At 43.0% G+C, this 17,927-nt stretch overlaps 1 pseudogene; it reads right to left on the reverse strand.

Moving 5' to 3' along the window:
- Nucleotides 1-1,649: 1,649 nt before the first annotated feature.
- Nucleotides 1,650-17,295, reverse strand: LOC140906143 (activin receptor type-1-like; annotated as a pseudogene).
- Between the last annotated feature and the right edge of the window lie 632 nt (nt 17,296-17,927).

Raw genomic sequence — 17,927 nt, forward strand, 5'->3', positions numbered from 1 at the left:
AATGTAACCCTTCTGCCCGTCAGAGTTGGCAGCAACAAGGGCCGGGTTCAATATCTAGGGGATCCATTCCAATAACACAATGCAAACCGGATCGAGTCCCCACCCAGTGACCTGGGACAAATATATACCACCCCCGCTGGGCGCCTCCAAGAGGCAATACTTCCCCTCTCGCAAGCACATAGTCTGAGTGTAGCAAAAAGCCTTTTAATAACAGAGAGAAACAATGTGGCATTATGTTGGGGAAACACCACCCACAGGATTCATAACACAACCCATGAGCAAAAAAACCCACCCCAAGCAAATTGGGGCATGCCCTTTTCCCTTTGGTTCTTGAGTCCAGCAACCCCAAATCACCCAAAGTCCCAAAAGTCCAATGACCCAAAAGTCTCTGTCCCTGGTCAGGGCAGCCCCAGAGTTCGAAAGTTTATCTGCGGAGCTTTACCTCCCAACCTGGGTGGAGATGGGACGGGGGTAAGAGGCACCTTACATGATCTGAAGCTGACCGCCCCACAGCTCCATAGGCCTTCGCTTTGCTCCGCTCTGCCAGCCGCCCCACGAACTCCTTCACTCAGCTCTGCTCCGCGGCCCACAAGCAGCTCCCACCGTCCCATGGACTGCTCTACCAGCCGGTCCACAAACTGCTCCACGTCCCACCAGCAGCTCCCACCATCCTACGAACTGCTCCACCAGCCTGTCTACAAGGCACTCCAGCCGTCCCGCAAACTGCTCCACAATATATCTTCAGGCTCCCCCACTACTTAACACAATGCTCAGTGATTTCAGCTCTTAGTCAGTTCAGCTCTTTGGTGAATTCAGCTTGTAGTAGGGGATCCTCAGTGCTGGTGCACCATTAGCCCAAAGTGAGCTCAGCAGCCTGTAACTAGACTCCTAATAGAATCCAAATTAGCTCTGATATTCCACAGTGGAGAGAGGAGGAAGTGCAATTAGCATGTAAGGCCCTCACCCAGGGGCCCATGCCACCAAGTATTAATATTTGTCCCCAGCCTCTCTCAATTCACAGAGTTTTAAAACCCATGACCCTTGCCTAGCGAGTGCTACTTAGTTGATGGTGAGTCCCTCCATCATAACAAAAGGCCAAGTACAGTTCCAAGCACAGTTCCCATAATCAGGGTAATAACAATTTATTCTTCCTGCCCCAATAACAGAGACACTGGGGATCCCACAGCAGCCAAAGTGACCATTTGGGCAGCTATGGCCTCATTCTAGGCGGGGTGGGTGTGCCTATGCAAATGAGATCGGCCTCTGAAGTTCTTTTCCACAACTTGCCACACCTCACCACCAGATGTCAGGGTGGAGCTCATCCTGACACTGCTTACACTTACGAACTCCTGCAGATCTGCCCTCCAACCAAAATCTTTGTTTTAGCCTTTACCAGACTCTGTGAAAGTTCCATCCATTTCTCAAACACAGAACTGAATTCTATTAAGCTGTTCTAATAAACTGCATCACTGTACCTGTCACTTTCGATTCATACAGTTATGCTTTTTCTACAAATGAGCCTCCTCAAATTTTATCACTCTGGCCTCACTAAATATTCATGTTGTGAGAAACATAATATTGACTTGCTTTAAATAGGCCACATTAACAATTTATATGTGAGGATAATAATGTCCAATGTACTTGAATCACTATTTCACTTTTTTAAATACATTGGTATCTTTGTAACAAAACAGTCTCAAATGTAGGCAGTCATCAGCATCCACCGTATTTTGCTGCAAATAATCATAAAGTGACCCATTTTCATGACAGCAAGTAATTAACCAAAGCTGTGTACTGTAGTTTCTTGATGTCATGTCAGATGCAATGAAACTTAAATAAAATGGAAATTCTTCTAATTAGTATACTATTTCTGTTGTAAAATAAACTGACCTTGGACAAGAATAGAACATCTACCGCCTGTAGTTCAATCCACTTTCCCTTCCTGCTAGGGACTCTCAAGCTTTTAGTACCAATTGTACTTTACTGCAGACTCATTCAATGCATAACAAGAGAAGAATCTCTCGTAGATGGTTTTGTTATTGGATTGTTGTATTTTACCACCTTGTCCAAAACCTAATGAAAGTCAGCTTTGATTAAGCCCAGTATGTTCATGTGATGGGACGTACAAACCCCACACAAGTAAGAAAATGGTTAATTTTCTGAGGGCCCAATCAGTCCTGTCCCTTGATACATGAAGTAGGTGTTTGGCACAAGCCCAGGACATGTGGAAGTATTTATGTGTCTTTGTGTTTATTTTGGACACTGGGTATCATGGAAAGGGTGGAAGTGTTATGTGACCAAGTCAGAGGGCTAAGCCTCCTTAGCCCACAAGGTGGTGGAGGCTGGGCAGTTCAGCTGAAGGCTAGGAAGAAATCAGAGGCAGAGCCACCGCTGCACTGCACCACATCATAAAGGGGTGTCTGGGGGTGTGTACAGTAAGTGGATAAACTGCAGGAAGGAGACCATCTGTGAGTGATTTATGATGCTTACTTTTCCTAAAATGAGGTATCAGTCTTGGAAGTCTGAGCTTTTTTTTGTTTTTGTTTTTAAAGAAAATCAGGGATGCCTTGTGTCACAGTTTCCAATCCAGTGCTTTCCCACACTCTGTTTACCAAAAAACAGAACAAAAACATGAAGAGCAACCACTTGCAAAATACTAGTTATTTAAGGATAAAATACAAATGTTGCCACTTCCAATTTGTTATAATCTTTACAATTCAGACACTTTAAAAGGGTTTCTCTTCAGAAATTTCATGCACAGGTGTGTGTGTGTGTGAGTGAGAGAGAGAGAGAGAACACAATATGCATGCTTAATACAATACTTTTGCTTTAAAATATTATTCTACTGGACATACTTGCCTTAGAATCCCACATTTTATCAATCAGTATATTTGTATAAATATGCAATTGTTTACTTGAAAAAATTCATGCCCAGTATGTTTTCATGGCGATGAAGTATGTTATTGTACATTTCAGTTTCTCTGAACCATGATTTCTCATCCCTGGATGAAAAGATTTTCACTGCTACATTTTCTCCTTGCCATTGACTTCACCAGACTTCTCCATAATGGCCTTTTCCTACAAAATTTTGTATTAGGCTATTAGATGATTAATAAATGAGATATCCTCCTTCAGATTCAAAATTATTCTAAGCAACAGTCTATCTTAATTGAAAAGCTCTCCAATACAACTAACATAACTTGGTTTCCCAAGACTATTTAAACTCACTCCAAGACTTGTTTTTAAAGTCTCTTTGCAATTCAATGTAATCTTGCTAAATCAAACTGGCAAATCAAGTACATTTCCAGATTGCAGATTACAGAGGCACCAAAGAAATGAGGTTCTTCACGTGGGCAGGGTACAGGCCTAGGGTGAGGGGGTCACTGCAAGACCATTGTGGGAGGTACCATGTCAAACTTCAACAAGCCTGGGGACAGGCTGGTTTGCCACACCTCCTTCTACTCCCTGCTGCTTTTTGGTACTACTCACAATGAGATTGAGAGTGGGGGACATGCACTCTCATGCTATCCCTGCTGCCTCCAGAGGCTCTGCTAGGACTGTCATAGTAGGTATCCAGCTGAAACATGGCAATGGGCTCTTTAGAAAGACTCATTCATCTCTGCTTCAGATCTTAAAAGCTGCCCTCATCGATGCCTGAGGCTGAGAGTCCAGTGTTAGGGTGGGGCTACAGATAGCCAGCAATGACTCCATATGCTGAGGAAGAACGCCTCTCCCACTGCCTCCATCACCACTCTTTCCCTTCCAATGAAAAGTGAGAGAAGTAGTACAGGGCACTGTTCTCTCCACCTCTGTATACAGTGATTCTGAACACCTGTAACTCCCTTCCTATGGCTGGGGAAACAGAATGCTGAATATGAGAGGTGCAGTGATGATATTTCTAAAGGCCCCTCCTCCCATGCTGCAGCACAATGGCTATGTGAAGCACCAGCCAGGATATTCTTATTCTCACAGCTCCAACAAGGATGCCTTAGGAGCCATTTCGATGCCCATAGATGTACCCATGAGAATGACAAATGGCAAGAAGCCTTGACAAGGTTTATCCAGAGCAATGAAATACACTGTCATCCACATGTGGAAAGCATGATATTATGCAAACTGGGCTTATTCTTCTGCTCTCATTAAACTATAACCTTAATAATCTGTTCTGATGACTATATTAATCATGTTCTAGTATAAACAAATACTTTAGAATTACAGGATGGTTTAAGTAATGGTGCACTGTATTGAGAGACTGTTTCCAATGTGACACTATAATTTTAATTCACTACACATTAATGATACATAACCAAGAAATTTCAAAGCTAGAAGAATGATAGATTTCTTCTGTTCAGACAGGAAACAGCACATTTGTTTTGGTGTCAAATGTAATGGGCGATATTAAAAAAAAGTTGAACGATTTGTCAAATCTCAGCTTTCTACACCTAAGGAGAATCTATATCAAGTTAATACAAAAATGAAACAAATGTATATAAGGTACAATAATTATGCACAGAAAGATTTGCTTGTAAAGTCTTGAGTCATGATAGAATCCTCCACAAGTATTTAACAGATATCAAAATGTTCAGATTTCAATGCTCTTACATTTTACTACCTTATCATTCATTTCCTAAATTAAGACATGATTAACTCTTGACCTGCCTACACATTCTACTAGCGTTATTTGACAAGCCACTGTTTTTTGCACTAAAAAATGGTAATCCTGAGCCACTTCCAAAGGAACAAGAATAATCAAGCAATTCCTAAACATTGGGGAGATTTTTTTTAGTGAAAACAAAGAAGTCATTAAAATAAAGGGCTGATTATAACATTTTAACGTTTCAGATTTTTTGACTGACATTTAAAATTTGACTAAAGAAACAGGGTAAGTTGGCTAATATATGCAGGTTATTTTTTAAGTATTCTAAACCAAAATATATTTTGCAATTGTTATTGAATTTAACTCTTATATAAGGTGCATTTTAATTTAACGCAAGTGTACTGTCTCCAATGTTTGAAGTAATCAGCCCGTCTATTGTACCATGTTTAGCATCATGTGCATGAAGGCGATGTATCAGAGTTTGATTAATCTTTTGACAGGCTACAATAGCCATAAATGAGAGAATCAGCAGCACAATAATAGGACTTATCACAAAGATAAGAAATATATCAGTGCTGTATTGTATTGATTCAGATACTGCAAGAAAAAAATAGATATAAGGGACTGTTTGCATAGCTGGTTTGTTAGTTTATTTTAAGGGCTGTATCTGGCCCAAACTTTCCTCTGTATCCATATAGGCTTCACATGTTGTAAAGGCTATGCACCTTATTGCAAAGTGGATGCTTCTCCTCTTGCTCACTACTCTCAACCCAACAAGCAGCAGCTACATAATGCCAAAGTAGACAATATTACACATAGCACAACACCACTCATAGGAATGAAGCCAAACTTTACAACAAGCAAGTTAGTGTCCTAACTTCCATGTCTGACTGGGTGCCAGGATAGAGAAGAATCCTGAAGGGTCAGCATAGTCTGAAGTGCCTTTGAAAGGGAAGTTAGCTAGGGAGACAGGAGGAGAACCATAGGGACAAAGACTGCCTCCGCCCTGCACACTGCAATCAAGAGGGAGGAAAAAGGGAAATGTAGACCCATCCCACCTTCTGCAAGGAACATTGCCATAAAGGAAGCTGTAGTCAGGCTGTGCAGTTAAGCGACTGAGGGCCACCCACCACTTCTGGTAAAGAAGAGTATTCAATAACTGCTATATTTCATGCTCAGGGTGAGAGAGCTCCCTCATGCCATAATTAAACGTTCAAAATAAGTCACACAGAGGCAGCTGGTCTTGGAATGTGTGCTTCTCCCTACCTTAAGTCTACACAAAGGAGTGAAGAACTAGATTCAGCCTAACAAAAATAGTTCACAAGAAAACAGAAAACTAATGACCTAATTTATAAGTAGCCCCTCCCAGGAACAGCTCCACAATGCCTTACAGAGGTTTATTTTTTTGTTTTGGAAGGGAGTCTCCCATGCCAACCTAAATAATGAATGTTCAATTGCTACAAAACAAGAATGCAAAGAGAGTAAGATGAGAGGAAGATTTCAACTGCACAGAGTCTAAAGACTATAAGACATTACAACCATTTCAAGTGTTTATTTTAATACATAACTACATTAGATTTATAATCTTATTATATGTAAGAATAAATAATTTCACATTCCATATTTAATATTCTGGCTAAAATAAATTATAGCAATCATACCATGGGGAAGTAGTGGCTTTGCATTGATGGTCCAGTTAGAGATTTCTACAACAGCAATCCACTACATGATTTATAGACAGTGCAGTCTTTCATGTCATTTCTCCGTGTTCCAGAATAATAAAACATCCTTTCTGGAAGATAGATGCCTCACCATTCAGGATCACTGAAGCTAAGCATTGGTGACCAAAGGCATGATCTTGAAGACCACAGATGCATTCAGATATATATGGATGTAATGGCTTCATCTAGAAAATGAAAATGTATATTGCTATTGCAACTAAAGTTTCTGTACTTATCACCAAGAGACACTGGACACAAAACAGTAAATCACAAATATGTTTTTCTCTTATACTGTCTCAAAAGATCCAGATCCATTAACCAATAGGATTTTTTTTCATAGCACAGTGCCTTTGGAAAGGGTGAAAACAAAACCAGAACTATATATAGGGTTTTAAATTTCTTTTCTACTCCTGGGAGACCACAGCCTGGAGCACCCTTCTAGTGAAGAGGCAGCACCCACTGATGCCTGAATTTTCAGTTTGTAAAATTTTGACACGGTATCAACAATGACCAGGAAGACACACTACAGAACCAGTGTTGACCACATGAAGAGAAGGGAGTTACTTCACAAGTGGAGAAGGTTCTCCACTGTGAGGTAACTCCCTTCTATTCGTGTGTCAATATAATAATGCCTGCATCTGTAATTTTCACTCCATGCATCTGAAGAAGTGGGTTTTTACCCACGAAAGCTTATGCCCAAATACATTTGTTAGTCTTTAAGGTGCCACTGGACTCCTTGTTGTTCCTCTTGAAACAGTAAATTTTGATACTTTCTTTCCTTTAAATGTCAGAGATGCAAAAAACCTGTGTATGACAGATGTAGATCTTGAAGGCTGTACGGACATCCACTGCATGCCAGGGCTTGTCTCTGGGATAATATGGTCTGGGCTCTGGAAAAAAATGAGATAATTTTGGGAGATAAAGGCTGGGTCTGTTCAAAGAACCATCGTGATGAGGAATGTGCAGTGTTATTCCTCAACAGAGCTCGAAGTTCTAAACCCTCCTGGAAGAGGTGATGGCTACCAGGAAGGCCACCTCAAGGTGAGGAAATACATAGATAGCTTCCTGAAGGGCTCAAAAGGACACAGAGTCAGTATGTTAAGAACCAAAATGAAGTCCCCTGAGAGTGCTCAATTAATCTTAGGAGGATGAAATGAAGATGCTGGTTTGAGGAAATTCTTCATTTCCCACCTTAAAGAGTCACTTTTCATGGCTGTGGAGGAAAATATGCCAGCACAGCCACCTGACCTTTTAAATTTGAAATGATGAAGCCCTTGATAAACTGCTCCAGTAAGAATTCCAAAATCTGCAACAGATGGCAAAGAAGTTTCTTGTACTATTGCTTGAACTTCCACTAGGTTTGAGAATAGAAAGAATTTTTGGAAGCTGCAAACAGAGGTGGCTAAAAGGAGAGTTTCAGAGGGAAGAGTTGCAGACTCTGTGCATGGAGGTAGTAGGACTTGGTGAGCAGCATGTTGGGTATATTTGTGGGGGCTTGATTGTTTGTTCATTCTCCATGTAGGAGCTTCAGAGCTCGGCCACAGGCCACAGTAAGCAGCGGATGTGGGCCTGTTTGTTAGTGCACTGGTGAGGGCGACATACCTCTGACCCTTGGAACTTTGATCAGCCCCACTGTTTGATATCTGGGCAATTAATTGCTCCCTGGTAGTTAGGGACAGAACTGAGCTAAGAAGGGTGAGTTGGTATAAAAAGTCACTTGATAGGCAAACTCAAGAGCCACAAACAGAGACAGATAACAGGAGAGTTTCAGAGAGAGCTTGAGAGAGGCTTTCCTTCCAGGTTCAGGTCAATGATGGCCAACGATGGAATAGTGGTGGTGACCTACAGCAGACATGTCATGTTTTAACCCTGCCATGAGTGCAGGGAACTGGACTAGATGACTTCTCGCGGTCCCTTCCAGGCTTACAGTTCTATGATTCTATATTTTCTTTCCTGCCTGTAGACAGAAGGGACATCCTATGTATGAAATGAAACTTTTTGGCTGTGCTGCAAGAAAAGATTCTTGGATGGGAAGGGCAAGTAGAGACACGATGGAGAATCAGAGAAAATTCGAAGTTCCCAGACAACCAGCTTTCGGAAACATCAGTACCCCGGATTCAAGGAAGAAAGGAACTGGCCACCAAGTAGTAAAAAAGAATAGAAGTCAGACAGGAATCTTGGCAGTTCAAAACGACCGTAGGCAAAAGAGTGGCATTCTACACTGCAGGAGATAGGCAAGGATAGGCAGGCTGTAGCCATCAGAAAGAAGGGGGTCAGAAGGAATCCCACACAGCTAGAGGTTTCTGATTGATACCAGGTCCTCAGCATGTAAACTGTGGAAGATCTCTCTCAATATCCAATTGGTCCAAGGGAATGGAGAAATGTATATGACACACCTGTGGATGGCAGCTCAGCCCAACCAATAAGAAAATCAAGTTTACCCACAGAGATCTCCAGAGAGTAGTCAGGATGGCATTAAATTAAAAACGAAAGGGGAAAGAAAAAAGAGAGAAGATGTAAGTACTCATTTAGCACAAAATCAAGATGTTGAGAACAAAATTAATCAAAGATCCAAATGACATGAATAGTAAACTCTCTTTCTCTGCCCAGACACAAATGCTTGGAGCCTAGGTAACAAAAAAGAGAAATTGGAATTGCTCATCTATGAGCATAAATTTGATCTATTTGGTATTACTGAGTCTTGGTGGGATGACAGGCATGATTAGAATGTTAAAATCAATCATTATAGCCTATTTAGGAAGGATAGAGTGGGCAAAAGGGGAGGAGGAATGGCAATTTATGTTAAAAATGGCATTACCTGTTTCCGAGTCACTGACGGCTTGGAAGAAAATGATGCTGAATGTTTAAGGATCAGTGTCTTAGCAGAGATAAAGCACAAGATGGGGTATTAATTAATGTCTGCTACAGACCATCAAATCACACTAGGGAACAGTCTGACTGGCTCCTTAGAAGTCAATCTACAATGTGTAGAAAAAAAAGTTTTGTGATCATAGGGGACTTAAATCTGAGTGATGTATGCTGGAGGTCTCATGCTGCCAGTATTAAAATATCCTCAATTTCTAAATATTATAGATGACAATTTCCTATTTCAACATGTGTTGCATCCAACTTTGGGGAAGTCTATATTAGACCTTGATGACAGATCAAAAGGAATTGATCACAGCACTAAAAATTAATAATAGCTTAGATACAGGGGATCACAACTTGATCACATTTATAACACACAAATAGAATAAAGTCCATACCAGTAATATAGATGATTGGTGCTTTAAAAAGGACAATCACAAAGCTGAAAACAATTATGAGCCAAACCAGCTGGGTGCAGGAATCAGAAAAATGTCAATGACAATTGAGAATTGCTGAAGAACATTTTACTAGATGCCCCAAAAAAACACAATCAAGGAAGAAGGCTGTAGAGTTGTTGTTTCTTAAAAGAGAGACCTGATTTAAAGGCAAAGTGAAAGCAGCTACAAATATATATTGTGATAGACCCAGGCCAGTTGGGTACAGCAGAGTAACAGAAGGCAGATATACTGGCCACTGGATTAACAGTTTTCTGTTCCCTGACTGACCAGAGCAGGGGCTGCTCCAGGCTAATAAGAACATCTGCCTCCAATTAACCTGCAAAGAGTCAGGTGAGCCATTAAGTTAATGTGACCACCTAACTCTAATTAAGGCCCCTCTGTTACTATAAAAGGGCTCACTCCAGTCAGGCAGAGGACAGGAAGTGTGGCTGAAGGGCTGGTTAATGAAGACACCCTCAAGTCATTGGTAAGAGAGCCCTAAGGTAAGGGTGAAGAAGAGAGAAGCAGGAGAGCTGTGGGAAAGTGGCCCAGGGAAATATAGCAACTCTGGCAGTGAAAGATTGGCTGCCAACAGCTACTACCATTAGGGTCCCTCGGCTGGAACTTGGAGTAGAGGGTGGGCCTGGGTTATTCCCCCCAACCCGCCACTACAGAAACACCTCCTGGGAGGGGAAAACTGGGCCCTGTCAGGACAGGAGGCTAAACTGTTTTGGTGTAACAAGCAAATGGCCATAGGAGCAACAGAGACTGTGGGAGTTCTCTCACCAACCTCCTTGCTGGCTTATGATGAAAAGGGCTCAGTAGACAGTATCCCTGGCCCTAGAGAGAGAAGTGCTACGTGGAGGGTTTCAGTGAGCCTCTAAAGCTAGCAAAAAGAAAAGGAGTACTTGTGGCACCTTAGAGACTAACCAATTTATTTGAGCATGAGCTTTCGTGAGCTCAAATAAATTGGTTAGTCTCTAAGGTGCCACAAGTACTCCTTTTCTTTTTGCGAATACAGACTAACATGGCTGTTACTCTAAAGCTAGCATAAACCGCCTGGAAGCACGGGACCCCTGGGGATGAGGTTGGAGCTCTGCCACTATATATAACACGTGGAAGTTGTTAATAAATTAAATCAGATGCTCGGAACTGTAGAAAACTGAAAGGCACACAAGGAGAAATGGCCAGCAGAATTAAAGACACTAGGAATGAGGGTTTTGTTTTTTTTTGGGGGGGGGGGGGGAAGAATCCTAAAAATTGTATTATTGGTCCACTACTAGATGTAAATGGTAGAATTGTCAATAATAATGCAGAAAAGGCAAAATAGTTCAGTAAGTATTTGTTTCATATTTGGGGAGAAAAACTAATGTGGATATAGCACATGAGGAAAACACTCCTTTCATTTCACTAGTCTCTTGGGAGGTGGTTAAACAGCAGCTACTAAAGTCAGACATTTTGAAATCAGTAGGTCTGTATAACTTGCATCCAGGCGTTTTAACAGAGCTGGCTGAGGAGCTCACTGGACCGTTAATATTGATAAGTGCTGGAACTGGGGAAATTCCAGAAAACTGGAAGAAAGCATATGTTTTTCCAATATTTAACAAGGATAAATGGGATGACCTCCGTTATTATAGGCCTGTCAGTTTGACCTAGATCCCAGGCAAGGTAACTGAGTGGCTGATACAGGACTCAATTAATAAAGAATTAAAGAAGGGTAGTATAATTAATGCCAATCAACATGGTGTCAAGGTTCCTTCCCCACTCTGAACTCTAGGGTACAGATGTGGGGACCTGCATGAAAAACCCCTTAAGCTTGTTTTTACCAGCTTAGGTTAAAACTTCCCCAAGGTACAAACTATTTTACCTTTTATCCCTGGACCTTATTGCTGCCACCACCAAGCGTCTTACAAAAATAACAGGGAAAGAGCCCACTTGGAAACATCTTTCCCCCCAAGCCGTACATGCCCTTTCCTGGGGAAGGCTTGATAAAAATCCTCACCAATTTGCATAGGTGAACACAGACCCAAACCCTTGGATCTTAAGAACAATGAAAAAGCAATCAGGTTCTTAAAAGAAGAATTTTAATTAAAGAAAAAGTAAAAGAATCACCTCTGAAAAATCAGGATGGCAAATACCTTACAGGGTAATCAGATTCAAAACATAGAGAATCCCTCTAGGCAAAACCTTAAGTTACAAAAACCCGAAAAACAGGAATATACATTCCATCCAGCACAACTTATTTTATCAGCCATTTAAACAAAACAGAATCTAACGCATATCTAGCTAGATTGCTTATTAACCCTTTACAGGAGTTCTGACCTGCATTCCTGCTCTGGTCCTGGCAAAAAAACACAGACAGAGAGAACCCTTTGTTTCCCACCCCTCCAGCTTTGAAAGTATCTTGTCTCCTCATTGGTCATTTTGGTCAGGTGAGGTTGTCTTAGCTTCTTAACCCTTTACAGGTGAAAGGGTTTTTCCTCTGGCCAGGAGGGATTTAAAGGTGTTTACCCTTCCCTTTATATTTATGAAACATGGGTTTAGGGAAAATGGATCCTGTCAATTAACTGGATATCTTCTTGTAATGAGAGTACAAGTTTGGTTGATAGAGGTAACAGTGTTGATGTAATATACTTAAGACTTCTATAAGGCTTTACACTTGGCACCTAATGACATTTGATTAAAAAACTAGCAAGGTATCAAATCAGCATGGAACACATTAAATGGATTAAAAGCTGGCTAAATGATACAATCATATTTTGAGACCTAAGTGGAGAATCACTAAGCAGCTGTGATTTTAGAAAAAGACAAGGAGGACTTGTGGCACCTTACAGATTAACAAATTTATGTGATCATAAGCTTTCGTGAGCTACAGCATCCGATGAAGTGAGCTGTAGCTCATGAAAGCTTATGCTCAAATAAATTTGTTAGTCTCTAAGGTGCCACAAGTCCTCCTTTTCTTTTTGCGGATACAGACTAACACGGCTGCTACTCTGAAACCTGTGGTTTTTATGGGAATTTTGCAGCAATTGGTTCTTGGCCTATGCTAGTTAACATTTTTATCAACATACTGGAAGAAAACATAAAATCACCAGTGATGAAGTTGCAGATGACAAAAATTGGGGGAGTGGTAAATAATGAAGAGGACAGATCACTGATACAGAGTGATCTGGATCGCTTGGTAAGGACTGAGAGCCAAACTCATTGTGCGACACCCCCAGGGGGCCGTGGTCCAGCCCCCTGGTGCTGAAAGGAGCCGGTGGTCCCCCATTTACCCATTGCCAGGGAGAGGCAGGCCTGTGGCCACCAAGGGGCTGTTACTAGGGGCACCAGCAAGTGACCCATGTCCCACGCTGCAGAGGAAGGCAAAAAACCCCATGGCCTCTGCCCTGGAGGAAAATTCCTTCCCGACCCCAAATATGGTGATCAGTTAAACCCTGAGCATATGGGCAAGACGCACCAGCCAGACACCCAGGAAAGAATTCTCTGTAGTAACTCACATGCAAAAAGTATGTGTTTTAATAAGGGGGGTAAATGCATGTATCTAGAAACACAGAATGTAGGCCATACTCTATCCCGGGAAACAATAACTCTGAGAAAGATTTGGGGGTTGTGATGGAACAGTTGAAGATGAGCTCCCAATGCAATGCAGTGGGCAAGAGGACAAACCCTGGATGCACAAACAAGGGAATCTCAAGTAGGAGTAGAGAGGTTATTTTAACTCTGTATATGGCAGTACAGCAACTGCTGCTGCAATACTGTATCCAATTCTGGTGTCCATAGTTCAAGAAAAATAATCATACATTGGAGACCATCCAGAGAAAAGCTATGAGAATGAATAAAGGATTAGAAAAGATGCTTTATAGTGACTGATTTAAGGAACTCAATCTATTTAGTTTAATAGAGAAGGTTAAGTGGTGACATGATCACAGTCTAAGTACCTACACGGAGAACAACTATTTGATAATGGGCTCTTCAATCTAGCAAAGGTATAACATGATCCAATGGCTGGAAATTGAGGCTAGACAAATTCCAACTGGAAATAAGGAATAAATTTTCAACCACGAGGGTAATTAGCCACTGGAACAATTTATTAAGGGTCATGGTGGATTCTCCATCACAGGCAATTTTTAAATCAGGATCGGATGCTTTTCTAAAAGCTCTGCCCTAGGAATGATTTGAGGACAGTTTTATTGCTAGAGGTCAGACTAGATGATTACAATAGTCCCTTCTGGCCTTGAAATCTATTAATGTATTCCAGCAAAGTGGAGGGCATGCCTTCTGAGTATTCTCTCTCCCCGCCACCCCACTCTCAAATGAAACCACTTAAAAGCTAGTTAGTATTAGTTATTCCGGCTATAGGCAATAAAATGGTCCCTGGGAGAGCAAAGCCTAGCTGTAAGGGAGAATGATAAAATGGGCCATACTGAACACATTGAGAACATCTCAGAACAAGGGCCAACTCAGCCACTATGGAGCCACTAACATTACCAGCGCCCTCCTCCCTTGATCTTTTGGAGAGTTCTAGGTAGCTGGGGCGGGGAAGGAGGAAATGTGTACAGGATGCCTTCTGGCCACCATTGGGAGAGACAGAATTATATAATCATCATGTCCAGCCCCCTGCATTGTGGCAGGACCAAGTAAACCTAGACCATTCCTGACAGCAGTTTGTCCCAGCTGTTCTTAAAAACCTCCAATTATAGGGATTCTACAACCTCTGTTGAAAGCCTATTCCAGAGCTTAACTACCCCTAGAGTTAGAATTTTTTCCCTAATATGTAACCTAAAACTGCCTTGTTGCAGATTAAGCCCATTACTTCTGGTCCTACCTTCAGTGGACATGGAGAACAATTGATCTCTGTTCTCTTAACAGCCCTTGGCATATTTAAAGACTTATCAGGTCCCCGCTCAGTCTTCTTTTCTCAAGACTAAACATGCCCAGGGTTTTTTTTAACCTTTTCTCAGAGGTCAAGTTTTCTAAACCTTGTATAATTTTTATTGCTCTCCCTGGACTCTCTCCACGTCTTTCCTAAAAGTTGACACCAGAACTGGACAGAGTACAATTGAGGCCTCACCACTGCCAAGCTGAGCAGGACAGTTTCCTCCCGTGGCTTACATACAACACTCCTGTTAATATACTCCAAAACAATAGTAGCCTTTTTCACAGCTACATCACATTGTTGATTTATATTCAATTTGTGATCAACTATGACCCTAGATCTTTTTCAGCAATACTACCACCTAATCAGTTATTCACCATTTTATAGTTGCGCATGTGATTTTTGTTAAGTTAAATAATTTGTACTTTTCTTTCTTGAATTTGATCAGTGTTGAATTTTAACCAATTCCCTAGTTTGTCAAGGTCATTTTGAATTCTAATAGTGTTCTCCAACGTGTTTGCAATACCTCTCAGCTTGGTGTCAACTGCAAATTTTATAAGGAGGTCCTCCACTCCATTATCCAAATCATTAGTGAAAATATTGAACAGTACTGGACCCATCCATGCCTGACCCCTATGGGACCTTACTAGACATGCCCTCTCAATTTGACAGCAAACCATTGACAACTACTCTTTGAATAGAGTTTTTCAACCAGTTGTGCATCTACCTTAGAGTAATTTAATCTAGACCAGCGGTTCTCAAACTGGTCCGTGGACCACCAGTGGTCCACAAGCTCCATTCAGGTGGTCCGCAGATAGCTCCCTCTAAGGTGCGCGACTGGGTGGCTGCACACAAGAGAATGAAGGGCCACCCACCTAATTAGTGGAGCCGTGCAGGCGTGGCTCCACTAATTAGGTGCCTGGACCCTAGAGAAGATGTACATGTAAGGTAAGGTGGTAGCCTTGGGGGGAATAGGGAGTAGGTGGGAGGGGGCAGTGGGGTGAGAAGTGGGGGGAATTTGGGACATGCAGGGCTGCGGCAGTCAGAGAAAAAGGCTTTCCCTCCTTTCCAGCCCCAGCTCCAGGGCTGCCGTGACGGGTGAGAGAGGGATGAGACCCCTGTCCTTCCCAGCTTTTGCTCCCATACTAAGAAAAAAAATGGTCTTTGGAATGGAATGCAACTCTTAGGACAGATTCTGTTAGTACACCATCAGCCTGAACAGGTTCTCTTGTGCACAGGGTGTGTGTTTTAAAATACTTTAACATTGTATTGAAAAAATAATACTGGCATTTAAATGTATGTATGTTTCTGAACATGAAGATTATGATCTTGCACATACTTTCAAAAAGGAGATAAATGGCAAAAAAATTTAATGGGGAAGTTTTATTAACTTTTTTCATCTACCAAAACAAGTATTGGGTTGATAACTGAAATAACCAAAGTTGCCCATATAAAATTATACACCCTGGGCCAAATTTAGGGGTAACTATTTTGGAGCAGTTTACATTTTCTTCCAACCCCCTGATCATATAAATTACCCTAACAGACTGATGTGCCACTTACAGTTCCTTCTATGTCACATCTGAATTTGGCTAATGAAGCAAAATTAATGAAATTTCCATGCTAAAGCTCTGGAAGAAAACAGAAAGCAGGAAAAGTAACTAGCAGAAGAACATGTGAAGGCATAAGTTAAAGCAGAGATGCCCACAAGAAGGGGTAAATCAATTAGACTTAATTTGTAATTTGCATCTCTCCCCAGGGGTGTGCACAAGGGGGGGAAGTAGTGGCATGTCCGCCCCCCAATAATTGGCAATGGCATAGAGCTCCCCTGGCCCTGGAGTGGGGGGAGCCACCTACCCCCACCCAGTTTCATACCAGAGGTCTGCTTGCAGTGCATGCCCAGGAAGAGCTCTTGCTGCAGCACTGAGCAGCTAGATCCCCTCCTCCAGGAGCCGGAGTTCTCTGGCGCTCTCACACCCCCCACCCACTTCTCTGCCTCTGCTAATTAGCAGCTGAGGTGATAGTGACAATCCTACTAACCAATACTAGTGCAGCAATGAGCAGAGCCTCTGGGGCTGGGGCAGCCAAAGCAAGGATTGGTTGAAGAGGGAGCACAGGGCTCTGGCACAGCTCTGCTTCCCAGTTCAGCTCAGGCCCCTGCTTTCTCCTTAGTTCGGCCCCACTCTGTCTGACCCAGGCAAATCCAGCTCACACGGGAGACGGGGCCCCCCGGCCTCCTGACTCCTCCATTAGCCTGCTCGCCCTGTCAATCAGACTGACCTGTGACATTGGCCTCTCCCCATTGTTCCTGGGGTCTGTCAGTCTCAGGGTCCTGATTTCCCATCGACCCTTCCCCTTGCTTTTGATACGGGGAGCTACCCAACCAAAATACCCCCACGAAGTTTAATTTTTAGTAAGGGGCCAACAGTCTCCTTCCATGAGGTTCAGGGCCAGGGCATTCTCACTGGGAACACACTTTAGCCATCCCACCCTCTCCAGATGCCTGATCTTGCTGCTCCTCTGGGCATGCCACAGGCCAGCAGAGAGCAGCGTCCTCCTGGCACTGTTTGGTTCTGGCAGGCTCTGGAGCACCACATCAGGCCGGGGCTCACTCTGCACTGGAGTAGTTTGCCCTGACAGCCGTAGGACACGGCCTGACACCAGCACAGCAAACACGTCTCGAGGCCACTGTCGCATCCTGGGGTGACTGTGGCGATGGCGGCACCAGCCTGCTCTAGCACCTGCCACCTCCTGTAGGCTCACGCTGGTGCAACACAGGGTGAATGGTCGCATGGTGGCTAGTGCTGCTGGAGGGTGCGTTTCCGCATCCGCCTAGCCTGCCTGGCTGTTTGTGGGGTGGGCGCACTCGGAGCCAGCCCCTCACCCCAACCCGGATTAGGGACCCAAGGTCCAGCCACCCACAGGACTGAGAGCCAAACTCACTCTACGACACCCCCAGGGGGCTGTGGTCCTGCCCCCTGGTGCTGAAAGGAGCCGGTGGCCCCCCACTTACCCGTCGCCAGGGAGAGGCAGGCCTGTGGCCACCAAGGGGCTGTTACTAGGGGCACCAGCAAGTGACCCATGCCCCATGCTGCAGAGGAAGGCAAAAAACCCCCATGGCCTCTACCCTGGAGGAAAATTCCTTCCCGACCCCAAATATGGTGATCAGTTAAACCCTGAGCATATGGGCAAGACTCACCAGCCAGACACCCAGGAAAGAATTCTCTGTAGTAACTCATATCTCACCCCATCTAACATCCCATCACAGGCCATTGGGCATATCTACTGCTAATAGTTGAAGATCAATTAATTGCCAAAATTAGGCTATCCCATCATATCATATCTCCTCCATAAACTTATCAAGCTTAGTCTTTTGCCCCCACTGCTTCCCTTGGAAGGCTGTTCCAGAACTTCACTTCTCTGAT

Source organism: Lepidochelys kempii, chromosome 2 (genome assembly GCF_965140265.1).
Source record: "Lepidochelys kempii isolate rLepKem1 chromosome 2, rLepKem1.hap2, whole genome shotgun sequence".
Taxonomy (NCBI): Eukaryota; Metazoa; Chordata; order Testudines; family Cheloniidae; genus Lepidochelys; species Lepidochelys kempii.